Here is a 16,043-nt window from a genome sequence, read left to right on the forward strand (position 1 = left end):
TTGTCCCTGCAGGCAAAGTCGAATCTGCGTTTATGTGAATTATTAACATATATTGTTGAGCTGTGGACAACTCAGGCAAAACCGTGACATGTGAAAACTGGAGTCTGGACAGTTTTATGCCCCCGCACGGTTCTCACAGAGGACGGATCGCAGACAGTAAGCTTTAAAGATGGCCAGAGGATGTACAGGGTCACTGCAGAGTCAGCGGGGACGCTCAGGATTGTTCTACACGGTAAAGCCCGCGGAGACGTGTGAATAAGTGAGATGTTACAGACTGATGAAATTCCCAGAGAGCCTACGATGGATAATGTGATCCTACCACAGTGATGCAGAAACCAGATGGAGAGGGGTGCCTTCAGATTTCTCTTTCTTTTACGCATCCATGAGCACACACATACCCGAAGAAAGACACAGCATACACACACACACACACATGCATACTCATTGCACACACCTGTCCAAGTCATGAGATATACAGGCCTCCAAGGGGAAATCCATTTAGTCTATGTTGTAAAAGATTGTGATTTTTCTCACCCTCGTATATATATATATTTCTTCGACTGCACAAAGTTTTCCTTGTCTTGTAAAAACATATAAAGAGCGGCGAATAAATGTACCTGTCTCAGCTCCATTTCTTGTTCCGCGCCACGCCTAGTCACTCCAGAAAAAACAAAGGCAACAAAGTGTTTATTCGTGACGTTTCACCCTTTAAATTTTACCCACAAATCTAGGTGATGCTTAACAATTAAGCTGTGGTATTTAGTCCTGCTGACGAATACACAAACCCCTGACTGGATCAAACAAAGGGATGGTACTCCTGTAATCTGAAAGTGCCTTTTAATAGCACTTGGAGTCAGGCGTCCCCCCAGGTTCCTGCTGACAGAGTCAACACAACCCAGAGCTGCTTTGCAGGTCATAAACACTCTGTTGACAGTGGTCGGAGGCTTATTATCCACAGCGAAACTGGAAGTATCAACTCCAAACAATCCCAGCCTTTGGATTTGGAACACAAAGCCCTTGTTAGCAGGTCTCCTGCCATTTCCTTTCCTTTTAGCGCAATCAGGGCATCACACAAGGAAAGTATTTGAATGTATAAAGTGTAAACAGCTGTTGTTTTGCAGCCTCTGCATGATCAACAAGTAATCTGGTATTGGCTAAATGCGTTATAATCTATTGACATCTGATCAGGGCTGATATGACTAAAAAAAAACAAGCTTCATATCAGTTAAATGTGGGCCAGAGGTCACTGCTGCATTGTGTGCGTAGTGTTTTTGCTGCTTCTGCTCTCAGTGAGCAGCTCACTGGAGCTGCCGTGGCTCAACAGTGCGGCGCTGGCAGCTCCACATAGATAAGTGAGTATATACCCCAGGGGGCCAGAGACAGCCGAACCCTCTGTGGATGAGAAGTGTCTGTGCTGTCAGCTTTGGTTCCCAGCGTGGCCTCTCCTCCTCGGTCGCCTCTCCAAGCCTCACTCACTCACTCCCCCCCTTCTCTCCTCAACTCCCTCCCTTTGGCCCGGCCCTTTGTGTGCGGACCCTGCTCCCTGTGGACTCGCCGCTCTCTGGCCTTTCACATGCGACTGTGTCCAATCACCCCGCTCACCCCCCTCTGAACCCAGAGTCTCCGTCTCCATCTCCAACCAGCTCCTGACCCTGAGAGAGAAATCACTGAGTCGAAGAAAATAAATCACTAATGAGACATACTTTATAAAAAGTTCAGGAGTTGTGTCCAATTATGGTTATCGGTGGTTAATAAGCCATTAATTAACACTTTATAAGTCAGTGATAAGACATGAAGTGAGGCAGGCTTTTGGGTCTTCAGGTTGTGCTATCAGGCCTGCAGTTCTACATGTTAGTGAATCATTAATAAAGAGTTGCTCCATCGTGACTGCAGTTCACTATTCGACCAAGAAATCTAAATAATGGCACGCCGAGGAAACTAATACGAAAAGTTTCATAATAGTTCTTCTACGGGCATAAATAAGAAATGATTTATTACATAAATAAAACCCTTTGTTATGACTTTTAAGTGACTTGACAGTAAGAAGAGAAAAAAATAACAAAGAAGATGAGTTCTCCCCGATGACAGAAAACTGGCAACTCCAGAGAAAAAAGGAGGAAAAAAGACAGCAGGTCTGTCCAACTCCTGTGAGTGAAAACAGAGTTGATGCATCCGTCCTTCATCGGTCCCGTCTCCACCACCTCCTCCTCCATGTTGTCCGCCCCCCCCCTCCTCCTCCTGTGTCAGAGGTTTGCTGGTTTGTTGGCTTTGGCTCTGACTGCCTAAAAGGGCCTGCATCGGGTCGACCCGGCCCCGGGAGGATTGGATCACACCTTCCATAGGAGTCAGCTGTCAGATGGTGAGCTGCACCTGCTGTCTGAAGCAGGGTGGGCCTGCCGCCGCCACCACCGCCCGGGCCAAATGCTGGAGCACATAATTACTGCCTCAAAGATGATTATGCTGTTTACTCATGCCCATACGCACAACAGATGACTGTTTCAAACTCACAGCTCACCCCCCTCTTCCCACCTCTCCGTGAAGGCGTTTCACCTAGTGATGATGAAGAAATAGCTGCAGCCAACCAACATTCAGCCAATCCAACCAACAGGTTTGATGCCAGAAATGACCCGTAGCTATTAGTTGTTCAAACATTCCCCTCCCACATAACTTTAATTCAATTCAATGGGCCCACTGAGAGCTGGTTTAATCTACAAGGCACAGTGTATTCCACTGAAAAAAGAGAACGGCCTTTATGGCTTTGAGGCAGTCTTGGATTGACTCCCTGTTAATAAATCTTTAGACATAAATAATATAAACTTTGGGTGGACATTTTTTTAGTCTGGTCTTGTTAATAATAAAACATCTCCTGGCAAACAGACAGTAAGAGATGAATGACTGAAGATGTAAAGCTATGTAAATACTCAGTTTCATTTTCATATTTAATTTTTCCACAACATGAATCTTTAGTTTTTCTTGTTTGTTTACATGGGTGGTGGGTTTTCTCATGATTACCTGCCTGCATGAGATAATAAATATAAATATTTTATCCCCTCTTTGCTTAGAATTGTTGGTAAAACATTAAAAAAATGAACTGTACAGGTGAAAAAATCAATGTTTTTATATTCATCATGTTTATTTTGGGGTTAACATGCACTTATCTTTTGGGTTTTTATATATTTTTAATATATAATCTCATATATCTGTCTGAGTCAGTGTAATGTGTAGATCAATAAATATAAATCACAATTTTATAGATTAAAATTAAAAATGTAAAGAGGTTTCGAGAAGCTCTTGTTGTGATGTGAATGTGCAAAGAGGAAAAAAAGAGCGAGTTCAGGTGAGTTTACCTGTACATCCTGCTTACTGTGAGTGGCACAGGTGAGCCTGCGCAGAAGAGGAAGGAGGAAGTTTTTTTTTTTTTTCTCCTTCTTCTTCTCCTTGTAGATTGTAAAACTTGTTAATGCACAGTCTATATGGGTAACACCCCCTCCTCTTTCTCCCTCCCTCCCCTCTCCAGGAGCCGTATTGAGCTGTGGGGCTGGGACATTCCTGGTTTGACGACCAGCTCCGCCGCTGCCATGATTTGCTGAGCAATTCGACACTGGCTTCAAAGATGCGTGTGTGGAAGAGGCAGCGGTAGAGAGACGGAGAGACCGAGAACTGGTGGAGAAGTTACAATAACGGGTTAGACAGACACACAGAGAGAGAGAGAGTGTGTGTGTGTGTGTGTGCGCGCACCGGGACGTAACGCTTTTATCCAAACGCGCGGACTCCAAGACTTCCCAAGAGAAAAACTCAACTCGAGTTTAGACCAGGGGGAGTTGTCGCACCTTGGCCCCCGAATCCTGCGCAGCTCTGCGGGTCTGAAAACTCTCTTTCTCCCCCTCCTGTACCTCCGGCTGTTTTCATGTTCCTCCCGTCGTCTCGCACTTTGAGCCCGTGTCTAATGGAGGGCCCCGTACGGATTTGCCTCCAGAAGAATGCGTTTTGCTGCTAATTCACCAGACAGCTCGCAGCTTTTGCCCTCCTGCACGAGAGGTAAGGACGGGACGGAGGGGTGGCAGACAGAGGGAGAGAGGGGAGTCCCGGGCCGGCTGGCTGGGCTGGCTGGCTGGCTGGTTTGGACGGGGGTTGGCTTCGGTGTGCGCACCAGGCCAGCTGCGCTCTTCTGGAAATAACAAAAGAAAAAAAAAGTGACGTTCAGGGAAGCAAAGAGCTCCACAGTGCCGTTTTAATCTGTTCCACAAACATTACCGTGATTTTGTATCTTTGTGTTGTGGTGAAAGTGGAGAGCAGCGGCTCGGAGGGGCGCTACATGCTCCGTCTGTGTGGCAGTCTGGTTCACGGGGGCGCCCGTGTACGGAGATTATGTGTGTGTATAAATGAATTAACTGTCCACACTGTGAATTAAATCCACAATTTCATGTCTATAAACACAATATAATGACTTTAAACAGGCTGCATTAGCTCCTTGAGGTCCATGCCACCTCTTTACAGTGACTTACACTGATTAGAGAAAATCAGTTTTTCCTTGATTAGTGCACAAAAGTAGATTTGTACAACACTTTGGACTTTGTGGACTCCAGGCTACATCTTTGTCTCATTAAAGTTACATTATGTGCACACACAAAAAAATCATTTTGGTGCAACAACTCAGTCAGATTATCGTCATCAGTTATCTTTCTGCACGCTGATCCAGTTGAGCTCTGATGTTTCTGAGGTGAATAATACCAGAGGAAAAGCCATAAATATTTGTTTGGTAAGCAGCTCTGGCAGCTCTGGAAGGCAGCGACACTTCACTTCGACATCACAGTTGAAAACAGATGGCCTGCAGGCTGCATTTCTGCTTTGAAAGATGAAAGAAAACATTTTTAGAAATGGCAAATATGTCCCCTCCGCTGACACGTTGGTGTCACAGTCATAAAAGGTGAAAATGGCTCGGGGATATGTAAAACATCACTTTGTTCTAAAGTTATACTTTTTTTTTATTATTATTATTATGGATCTGCTTTCAGGAGGCTTCCCTGTGCAGAAACATGGTGGCTTAAACTAATATTTAAACTTGTGTGTGTTGTGTTTTTTTCCACACTCTGCAAAGACAGAGAGCCTTTATTGTTTTGGATAAGTCCCACAAGGGTGTCATAAATGTTGGTTTGGTAAATCCCGTGTTATCATTGCTCTAAAATTTGGCAAGTGCACAAATTACTGTGCAGACGATACAAAAGTACCTGTCTGTCTGAATGAAGGTGGCATTGTTAGCAGACTGGGAATGTGCTTTTAAGTGGATTTTAATTAAGAATTAAGAATTAGTTTAATTGCACAACTGATTAAAAATGCTGCAGGCAAAAGGGGGGGATCTTTCTAAACACTGTAAAGAGAAGCTGCTGATGTGTGAACGCAGTCTGATCAAGATCATCAAAGAGCTTTTTTCTTTGTTCCTACTGGCTCGATTTTACACGCTTGTATTGCAAAAACAAGAAACATTTCTGATTTGACCAAAAAACACACACACACACACACACACACACACTCAACCGCTAACAACTCAGGACTGAGTTTGCAAGTGTGTGCATGAACTTAATCTACTCAGGTCTTGCTGTGTTGTGATCTGCATCGCTGCACTTCAGGAACTTTGAGGATGACAACTGAAAACGTTGAAGCGTTTGTGAGTCAGAGACTTTTCTCTAATTCACATTTTTTATGACATTAAGTAAAGATTAGGTTTGTACTGTAATGTAAGGGGCAGCATAAATGTGGAGGATTGTAAACACTAAGATAATCTAAAACGAGCCTGTTGCTCAGGATCTTTAGAGTAAAGGATGACGGAGTAAAAGTGAAGTCACAATGTGGCTGCCGAGACAAGTTCCTTACTTTTTTTTTTCTTCCTCTCCCTCAAGTAATTTCCTCTGTCTGCTGTTCACCCCTATCATCAGGGCTTCACAGGGACTTTTGTTACATAGGGGTGACTCTCAGAAAAACTGAACACTTTAAAAGTTGTCGAGAACAAAGTCTCGAAACCCTCTCGAATGCATGACATCCAGTCAGTGGGACACACATGGCTGCTCTCAGATAAAACACTTTCAAGTTCAAACAGTTGCTCGCGCATTGTTGCGTCGGTGGGGGGACAAGAAGACACTTCCGATGCCTTTCAAATCCTTTCAGTGCTCCCCAATATTGGGTGAGCTTTTGACAGGGGCAGAGAGAGATTTGCTCTTTGTGTTCGGGGCGTTTTACTTCAGGGCCTCCCTCAGGTTTTGAGTTTGTTACAGGAGTTTCTTTCATTTATTTTTCCCACTTTCCTTCAACCTTTAACTTAATTCACTCCATGATTTCCTCGAACCTGTTGCTTTCTGGTCAGTCTGTGGAGAAATTGGTCCATGTTGCAGGAAATATTTCAACATGACGTCAGAAATTTGAAAAACATTCATCTTTTAAACAGAGAAGTAGATCCATAAATCTAAAACTACATTAGCTGGTGGATTTCAAGCTGAACACAGGGACATGTGGAGTATTTTTAGCATAACTGACCATGCAGTTGTGCCATGTGGGATTTTCCCCACAGTAACTACATATTGGGAATGATTGAATCGGACGACAGAGCCATCAGAATCATTTCTGGATTTGTTTTCACAGCGTGTTTTTGTGACTTGTAGGGAAATTAATAAACCATTAGTGGCCCGCGTCTTATCAGACAGACCCCCTGAACAAAGCACGACTATGCCATTAAGGGAGTTTGAATAATGTTTGAGCCATTAGCGTGCTCGCTAATGATAAACACATGTTGCTGTAGGAGAACTATGTTAAGTGGGCAATTTGAATGTAAGCATGTGTAATGATACCAGCCCCTGCTCTCATAATGGCTGTCCTGATTTTTCTGATCTATTATAATCGCACGACCACATGCGCTCCAAGAAACGCTCCAGATGATTGTTGAGTAGTAGCAGTCGAGGGTTTCCATAGTAACGGTGAGGTTTAAAGGTAAAAGCAAGAAGTCAGATTGTGTATGAGCTCCAATCCTTTAGTTCTGACATTAAAACTCGTTGTTAGACCTGATGCAAGTTAATTGACGGACTCTTTTGATAAACAATTAATCATCAAGGTCATTAATTGCTGCTTTTTTCTGTTAATATCAATATAAATGTAATATCTTCATGTTTTGGACTGTTGGTCCAACAAAAATCTTTTTGGACTCTGGAGATTGTGATCGGCATTTTTCATTATTTCTTAGAGTTTTTAGAGAGAAAGACGGATTGAAGTAATAACATTTGTCAGTTGCAGCCCTGCTTTGAGCTATTTAAAGCATTTCAGTGATGAAAAAGTGGATGAATGTCTATCGGAGGTGAGTGTGGCGAAAGAGAGGGTGTGTCGAGGGTGACTAAAGTATATTTTGGCCACCTCCCACATTCTCCCCTGTGTTCTGAAGGCCGTGCAGATTTGAGGCCAGGCGGCAAACCTCAGCTCTGGCTCTGAGATGAGTGGAAGTGAATTTCAAACCTAAATCACAATGTGGTGTGCTTGTTTATTTGGTTTCACGCTGTGATCTGTCATTTTATTGCTCCGAAGGATCAACCTTTGGCCGCAGAAAAATGTTTTGAGAGTCATAAAACAGGAGAAGAATCTGAATTTTGAACGGCCACCTTATTTTTCAACATCTTCACAATATTTTGACAGCTAGAATAAAGTCTGCGTCACTTTCTGACTCTGACGGCTAATCCATTTCAGCTTCTCTGTATGATAAAGTGGAATTTAGTGGACTTGTTGTATGGCTGACATTTGACCCTCCAAGCAGCTATTCCCAAACTCAAACCTGGTTTGTTTTGAACTCTTGACACATAGTCCTCCTTTTACTCTCATTGCTCAGGGATTGAGTCATACTGCTGCATTTTCCCCGTTTTCTAATGCTGGCCTTTACTCTGCTGAGCTTCAGCTCCCATTCGTCAAGGGCAGACCCAGAGCTCAGGCCCTCATTAGATGGACGGAGGGGAGTTTTGGGCAGCACGCCAAATAGTCCCCATGTTCAAGGAGCCAGGGGGTGCTGATTGACAACACCCAGCAGCCATGAGCAGGGGCTCGATGGGAAAGATGGGCAGGTCGGAGAAAGAGTTTGAGTTCTTGTGACTGCTGTGTTGATGAGTGCACCCTGCAGCTGCAGCGCTAACAAAAAAAAAAAAAAAAGTTTACTTTCACCCCTCCATTTCCCTTCCTGAAGTGATTCTCGGGGAATAGCAGCGAGTGGAATTGGATAAATTGAAGTAGCCACGAAAGGCAGATGCAGTAGCTGAAGGTGTCACCGGTGTTTACGCGAAGCTGTCATTAGTAGCACTTCTTATCTGCTCTGAGCTCAGGCTGTCATTATTTTAACTACACAACGCATACGTCTCTGAGTGGGACCCCCTCCCCGTTTCTTCCATGTCGCCCCCCCCCCCTCTTTCCAACTCTGACAGATGATCCAAACAGCTCGGCACTGACTCGCTTTACTATGCAAAGCGTGTTACTCCAGCAGCCGCCTGCTTCCTCCGGTACAGCTCCTCTGAAATGTCAAAGGTGAGTCGACTGTAGCCCGACGTATACGCCAGCTTTCAACAGATGGTCGTATTGAGTTTCTGAAAAATTCAGAACCTTAAAAGACCTGAAACTGGATAATGACTTTCGAGAGATTTGAGAAATGAAATGAGAAACATCGGGGCGTAATTGTTAAGACAAACAAACAGTTTTTTGGGAGCAGCAGAAACAGATGTTCCAGCCAGCCACCGAAAATGCAAGCGGGGGGACGAAGCCTGTACGGGCTGAGGAGATAGGGGAGGAAGAGGAGGTCTGCTTCTTCTCTGAAGATGGTTTGTTTTCTGCTAATGTAATGGAAATATCAGACCTCAACTAAATATATATGTCTGTGTTCTCAATATGATAAGGGAATGTAAACCAATACCACACACAGCGCTTTGAGGGGAAACACACAGTCCGAGCGGGTACAGTTAATGAAAATACCTTAACTGCAGATGGTTTAGGGTTTGTGTCACACACAAGGACAAACTTTTGATAGAGAGCATGATTTTTTTTTTTTTACTGTAGGAAAAAATGATGTACCGTCTTAGCTGCTAGGTTTGATGAAAAGACCGACAACAGACTGCGAAACACTTGAAGCACACCGCGAGTCTGTTTCAGCTTCACGGTTTGAAGTGTACTTTTCTGTAGATGCCTTTTTATGACGCGCTCATAATCATCTGAGGGAGTGCTTCTTGGCTCGTGTGGCTATAATATACTGTATGTGCCTTTTTAACATGGCGCAGAGCACCACATGTATGAGAGAGAGAGAGAGGGAGTAAAAAAAAAAAAGTCCCACAGGAGGGTTTGACGTGGCATTTTACACAATACTCGCCTCTCGCCAAAAACAACAATTTTCCTCATGATTGTCAAGCGAGTACACGATGAGAGCCATTGTTCCGCAGCCTTGTCTTGTGTAGTTTTCTTAATGATTCCTCAGCCTTGGGGAAGATTTCAGGGAGTGAACTTCTGAACTGAACCCTCGCTGACAGCTCTCACAGCAAAGTATTTCAGAACATGCGGGGGGAATTTTTTTTTTTTGCATCCTCAGCGTCTTCCTGTTTGCAAGATTCATTTCTTTTTCCCTTCCTGAAACTGACCCTACTAAATATGCCTGACTTAGTCCGTCGCCTCAGCTCAGCGCGGGGCCCCAAAGAGTTGGAGTCTTTTTTTTTTCTTTTTGAAAACCGTGAGCGACCACAGCTTTCTATTTCAAATGTTGAACCAATAAGTCACATCTGACATGGGTTTTCTGCGAACCAGAATGTGTGTGCTGTTGAAAAGCCAAGCAGCAAGGATCAGCAAGACTATATTAAGGCAAAACTAGTGGCTGGCACTCCCCTCCGGCTGACAAACAGGCTACTTGTTTGAAGGGCTGTTTTTCTCCCAGATCAGAGTGTGAGGCAGTGTGGGTACTGCTGCTGCTGCTGCTGCTGCTGCTGCCTGCCTGCCTGCCTGCCTCCAGGCCTGTGGTTGTGGCTGCCATTAAGGGCCTTCCCTGCTCCAAGATGCAACCCCTTAGGGAGCAAGGAACCCCTTATTTATAAAGATATTCAAAGTGAGCCGAGGAATCTAAGTTAGAAGGGTAAAACACATGGTTGGTCCGGCCTTCTGCATTGTTCTGGGGATGGTTTATAGATCGCAGCAGATACCCGGCATACTGCGGGATGTATTTTTTGCCTGGTGATAGATGGAAAGACATCTCTGGTTTGCCTGACTTTACTCAAGTAAAATAAATCACTGTCATGTCTTTGCGGTGCTTTTACACAGTAGCAAACACACACAAACCTATAGAAAGAAAACACAGAGTTAGCACATGCCACGGTTTCTGTATTATTGCTGTGTTTTTCTGTTGTCATGAGGTTATGTTTCTCTTGGCTCTATGGGGAGCGCTACGTCATCTGCAAAAAGCTCTTCTCACCTCCAACGCAGCAGCAACGAGCAGGACCCTAAATATGTTACAGAGGTTTTTGACCAGGAGCCAGAAGAAGTGGAAACTCAGATGATCTGTCTGTTGATATATCACCGCTAAGTTTGTTTTGTGATCACTTGATTGCCGCACAACAAGCGTGGAGTGTTAGAAGGCGAGACGGATAAACATTTAGACAAACTAAATAAAGCCATTACACACTCTTTTTAGGACTGTATATTTATCTTTGGGGTCCTCAAACTTGTACGTACAAGGGAGCTGGTTTGTTTGTTTGGGTTTGCAAGAGATTTGTGGAATCGGTGAAGAAGACTAATTATATTTTAACCTTTTTACATGTGTTTGTTTTTGTTCCGCCTGCTGGCCGGCCGGCTGGCTGTGGCGTTCAGTTTTTTTTGCAGGCTAGGCTTTCTGTTCTGTGAACGTAAGGCCATCACTCAGTTGTATTTGCCGAGTCAATTTGTCATTCTGAGAAATGGAAATACTTTGCGCAGCTTGTACTTTTGTTTCTCACGCCTCTTGAGTGGCAAACAAAGAAGAGGCAAACACCTCGACCACTCTGAGTTTTCTTTCTCGTTGCTTTTGGATACTGACTTTGCAAAGAGTTTCTCGTTGGCATCTATTCGGACAGCTTGTCATTTTGTTTTCGTTGTGCATGTTTGAAATAACATTATTTAATATATGTTTTAGTTTGAAAGTACTTTTGGTCGGCAGCCAGAGACCTATCAGGAGGAGACTGAGCAGATACTGTTGTCTGCGTCTTCGCCGCTTGTTGCCGTAGAGACGCGGGCGGTGATGGAATCCAGGAGAGCTGGGGAGGGACGAGAGCCTTCACCGAGGGGAGAAGGGGTGGGGACAGCTGGATCGGATCATCGCATGCCCATATTTCACAGCCCGCACAACACACAGATAGTGTCTCGACTCCCCCAGAAAAGGTGGACGTTTTCAAGACATTTGGCAAAACGCGATAATATTTTCCTCCCATCGTGCATCAGCGTACTCTGGAATGCGGAGTCCGCGGCCTCCTCTGCTTCGGTGCCACGGCTGCACACAATCCCAGCTCCCCTCTCTCCCTCTCTCTCTCTCTCTCTCTTTCTCTCGCCTGGTGTGATGAATCAAACTCTTGGCACATGTTGGAGATCAGTGTTATAACACACCCTGCAGGCAAGACGGCCTTCTTGTGCATTCCTCCTTTCCATCAGAATTACCTTTTCGTCTGAGCAGACGTTCCTCTGTGCGCTGAAAGGCCTGTGAAATCAGCCGGAAGGGCCCAGAGAGCTGCGACAATGGGGAAGGGTTGTTAGTTACATGCGCTTTGCAAAAGGTCTCGAGGTGGCCCTGTATGGTGGCGATACCCGGGGATCTGTTTCCAGTGTCCGAGGCCGCTATTGAGTTTCGCCCCTGCGGTTAATCCCGCTGTTCAAGACCTTGGGAAACGAGCGTACCTCCTCTCTCTCCTGTCCCTCCTCCTCACAGATTCCCAGGAAAAACAAGACATTGCAGAACAATCTCCAATTAAGATGGGTCTTACATACTGTACCATTCAGTCCCCGCTCTCTCTCTTTCTCCCCCCTTCTGTCTCAATCTTTCTACCTCCCTCCCCTTCTCTCCCCTCTCTCAGCTCTCTGTTTGTGTCCCCGGCCAACAAGCCTGCGGGTAGAATTAGCGCTGTCTCCCAGGTCCCGGCCCCGGCACTTTGGGAGGGTCAGGCTTTGGTGAACGGAGATGTTGGAGGGGGGTAGAAGGTGAAGGGAGGGGGGTGAGTGTGTCCTTGGTAAACAGGCCTTTGTGGGATGTGACTGTCTGATCCCCGGGGGCCTCTCCTTTTCATTCCTCCTCTCGTCTGATCCCACACCACTGTGCTGTCGTCAGGGCTGTGGCGTCTCTGGGGTTCTGGTGGGACCCGCGTGGCCCCGCCGTCACCCTTGCTCATGCTCTGTCCTCGTACGGAGAGAGAGCGCGGTGTCAGAAAGGCTGACTGTCCTTGAAGATGTATCTCATTTGTCTTCTGCTGTCTCGCTGAGTTGAAATGATTTATTGAGGAGACTTTAGCAGGATGTCGGGTTCAGACGGGGGCAGTCATTTTGCATTATGGATCAACTAACCCTCAAATGTGATTCTCTTCTTAGGTCTCATTGTAAAACAAAGAGCACCCCTCTCTCTCCTCCTAATTCCCTTATTCGATTTCAAATCATGCCTCTCTTTCTCTTTCTCTCCTCCTCTCCCTCTTTTTAGCTCACTCCCCTTCTCTGAGTCGTCCCACTTTCTAATAACGTTTCAGTCTTTAATCAGACAGAGCTAGGCCATACCAGAGGCCCAGTGTTTCCACTCATTAGTTTCCTCTGTGGCCCCGGGGCTGCCTCAGTGGGCTCACCCAGACCAATAGAAGAAGCCCATAATGGTCCCCTAGAGTCTCTTCTCTCAGGAGGCTCTCCCCTTTAAAAGTTTCTGGGCCGCGCTGAATGCAGTTAGGCTGAATCATCAGTCAGTTTTGGCAGACGCAGATGCGCACTCAGCCATTATCTGTACGTCTCTATCTCCGAGCCAAATAAAGAGGGAGGAGAAATGAGTCGGGGCTTGGCAACTTTTCACCTCCCAGTGAATGTTTCACCTCTCTATACCCCCGCGTATCTTTTTACTCCCGTACGCTTTTTCCTCCCCTCTCTCATATTCTTGTTTTGAATTTATCTCCCATCTCCTGTGTGTTGTGTGTGTGTGTGTTGTGTGTGTGTGTGTGTGTGTGTGTGTGTGTGTGTGTTTCTTTCTTTCTGTGTGTCCGTCTCTCTCTTTCTCTCTCGCTCTCTATGAAGCTGAGGAATGTGTGCGCTGCAGATCCTCTGTCCGTGAGATGCGGGGCGAGTGCAGACAGGTTTGGGGTATAGCATGTGAATCAGCTTCAGCGCACAGGTCAGATTAGACCATCATACCAGAAAAGACTTTGCTCTCTTTTCTCTCACACCCTACTGGTCCTTAGCCTTTAACGTCTTTATCTCTATCTGAGCTGAGATAAACCCTCCTGATCTTCATTGGATCTGTACCCGCTGGTATTGATCACAGTTGCCCCGTGTTTCGTGATGTTTGCTGTTGCCTTTTTATTCAGCTGTGCAGTCTCGTGAAGCGGAGAGACAAAGAGAGAGAGGCCGGGCCCCCACCTCAAGTCAGCAGCACCAGCTGTGACCTGTTCTTCCTCTGCCCTCGAGGTCTTTGATGCTCCGCCGCATTGCTTTTGTCCCTGTTTACCCAATATGACAGGGATATGGGCCTGCCCCACATGCGGGCAGATGGGGCTTTAAGTTGTTCCTGCAGAGCGGAGGCCAAAAAGAAGTGCAGGTGCTAACACCGCCCCCCCTCACCTCCGCCTCAGTACTCAAACCCCTTTCCCTTCCCCGAGGGCAGCCTGTCACTGTGTTTATTTTCTCCTGTGTCATCACCAGGGTTCCCTCTTGTCCTACCAGGGGATGTATGGTGCTATTCCTGTGTCTGAGTTTTGTATTACTTCCAAGACGGAAAAACAAAAGATGCTGCCTCTCAACGATGTATCTCGTCTGTGGGATTCCTGTGGAAGACAGTCTGACAGAAGGAATACAACAAAAAAAAGCTGAGTTTCAAAGGCTGAGTGAGGGACACAGGCTGTCTAAGAAGACTGCTGCTTTCACACACTTAAGCCGGGGTGTCAGTCAAACATTTCCCAAACATACACGGCTCGACCCCCGCACCCAAAAAAATAGGAACTTTTCCACTTGAACTCGCTGACACTAGACTCATTTATTTTCATAAACTGTCCCTGTGTCTGTATATCAGCTTTCAACAGCACACAGTCTGTTTTCTACACAGGATGTCTCTTCGATTTATAGCTGGTCAATCCCGCCTTGAGAATGGCCATGCATCTACAACATAAGTGCAAAAACAGAGAGTAACACAAGATCAGATTTGGGGTAATAGGAGGAAATCTGGAACACAGAATTTTTTCCCCTTAACTAGTATAGTCTGGAGTTTTGAGGAGAAGGAGAGCAGTGGGAGTGGGCTGGCCGCAGATCAACATTGGACCAGAATCGACTGCTCTCAGGCCGATCAGACTTCATTTGACAGGGACTTCCCCGTTTGTCGAAAAGGCCACTCCAGCTTTCGTCTGGGCGTCTGCTCAGGAGGAAGCAGGCCTTGCCTTTCCATGCAGCCGTGCAGCGCTGCCAGCATCGGGTCGACTCTCCGCGATGAGGGATACAAGATATCCGCGCGGTGTCTGTCTCCGCTGAGGCGGCTTCATGGTGGCGGATGTCAGAGTAAAGCCAAACAGATAAGGAGCAGGAATGATGACCCTGTGTTTCCTTGTTGCGCCAGATCGATGGGCCAGATATGCAGCTGTGTGTGTGTTTACACAAGGGCACCCAGTCGGAGCTGTAGTGCCACAACTGCTACGCCCACTCGGAGGAAGTAACTGGTTAAAATAAGAAGGAGAAACAAAGGTGGATACAGAGAGTGAGGGAGTTACAGAATCAGCTCGGGTTTCTCATCATACAGCGTGCCAATTGTGCCCGCGCTTGGCTGTGCATTTTTATAGCGCTGTTGTTATTATTGTAATTATATATCATTATTCCGGCAGAGAGAGAAAGATAGTTTCCACTGATGACATGGGGGCAGTGCGCAGGGCCTGTTGCAACTCGTGGGATGGAGAAACGCTAGCCTGCAAGATGTGGGTTTGATCTGCCCCGGGTTTGAGCATGCGCACGCTCAAAGTGGAGCCTGAGATGCAAGAGCGTACACCAAATTACAGATCGTGAACAATCGGTGTTGTTGTTGTTGCAGTTCAGTCGGAATCAAACTGAAATTTGAACAATTGGGAAAGTTTTTAATGTTTCTTTTTTAGCGCTTTTGTGGTGATGTGTGTACAATAGAGGGGGAAATGTGTGTGTGTGTGTGTGTGTTTGTGGTTGAAACAGAGAGAGAGCTAGAGGTGACCTCTGGGGGCTGGTCCAGGGCCACCAGACACCCGCTGGTTCACCCTCTCTCTCTGCTCTTCCCTGACCTTTGACTGCGGGGTGAGAAGGGGGCGTGGGCCAGGAGCTGGGAGAGTTTATTATTTCCTGCCTCTTCTCTCTCTCCTCCTCCTGCTCCTCCTCCTCCTCCTCCTCCTCCTCTTAGGATGCCCTCTGACAGAGAAATAGCAAGATGAAGAAAGTGAGAATGAGTACTCGGATTAAAGCATCTGTGTCTCATTGCTTTAGAGGAACAAACATCCCGCCAGCGCTAACACATCAACTGAAAATTGAGTGAGCTTGAGTGTCGAGCACATGAAACAATATTTAGCTTTAGAGAATGAGGGTTAGAAACCTGTTCAGCTTCACCGATCCCACCCAGACATCATCCTTTTAATTTGACCCACCCTTCAGCCTCACTCAGCCCTTCCGCTAACGTCTGCGAGCCACCGAAGCGCCAGTGTGAATATCACAGCTGGACAGCCATTGTCCCTCAGGCCTCAGGCTCAAACCCTGGTTACCAAACCAGGAACCTGGGATCAAAGCCTGCCCGGATTACTCTTAGAAAAAGCAGGAGGAGGTGCCGCAGTCGGAGGGGGTCG

At 46.2% G+C, this 16,043-nt stretch overlaps 1 protein-coding gene across 4 annotated transcripts in view; it reads left to right on the top strand.

Moving 5' to 3' along the window:
* Nucleotides 1-3,399: 3,399 nt before the first annotated feature.
* The window catches only part of cdon (cell adhesion associated, oncogene regulated), a 30,251-nt gene continuing 17,607 nt past the window's right edge, over nucleotides 3,400-16,043 (top strand). Inside the window, exon 1 of one of the 4 annotated variants that reach the window (XM_019273023.2) lies at nucleotides 3,400-4,038. The gene's annotated coding sequence lies outside the window, so the exon portion shown is untranslated. Of the gene's footprint in view, nucleotides 4,039-7,177; nucleotides 8,545-16,043 lie in introns of those variants that run through there. The other 3 variants (XM_019273024.2, XM_010739701.3, XM_027280633.1) reach the window with 3 other exon arrangements.

This window comes from Larimichthys crocea, chromosome VII, assembly GCF_000972845.2.
Source record: "Larimichthys crocea isolate SSNF chromosome VII, L_crocea_2.0, whole genome shotgun sequence".
NCBI lineage: Eukaryota > Metazoa > Chordata > Actinopteri > Sciaenidae > Larimichthys > Larimichthys crocea.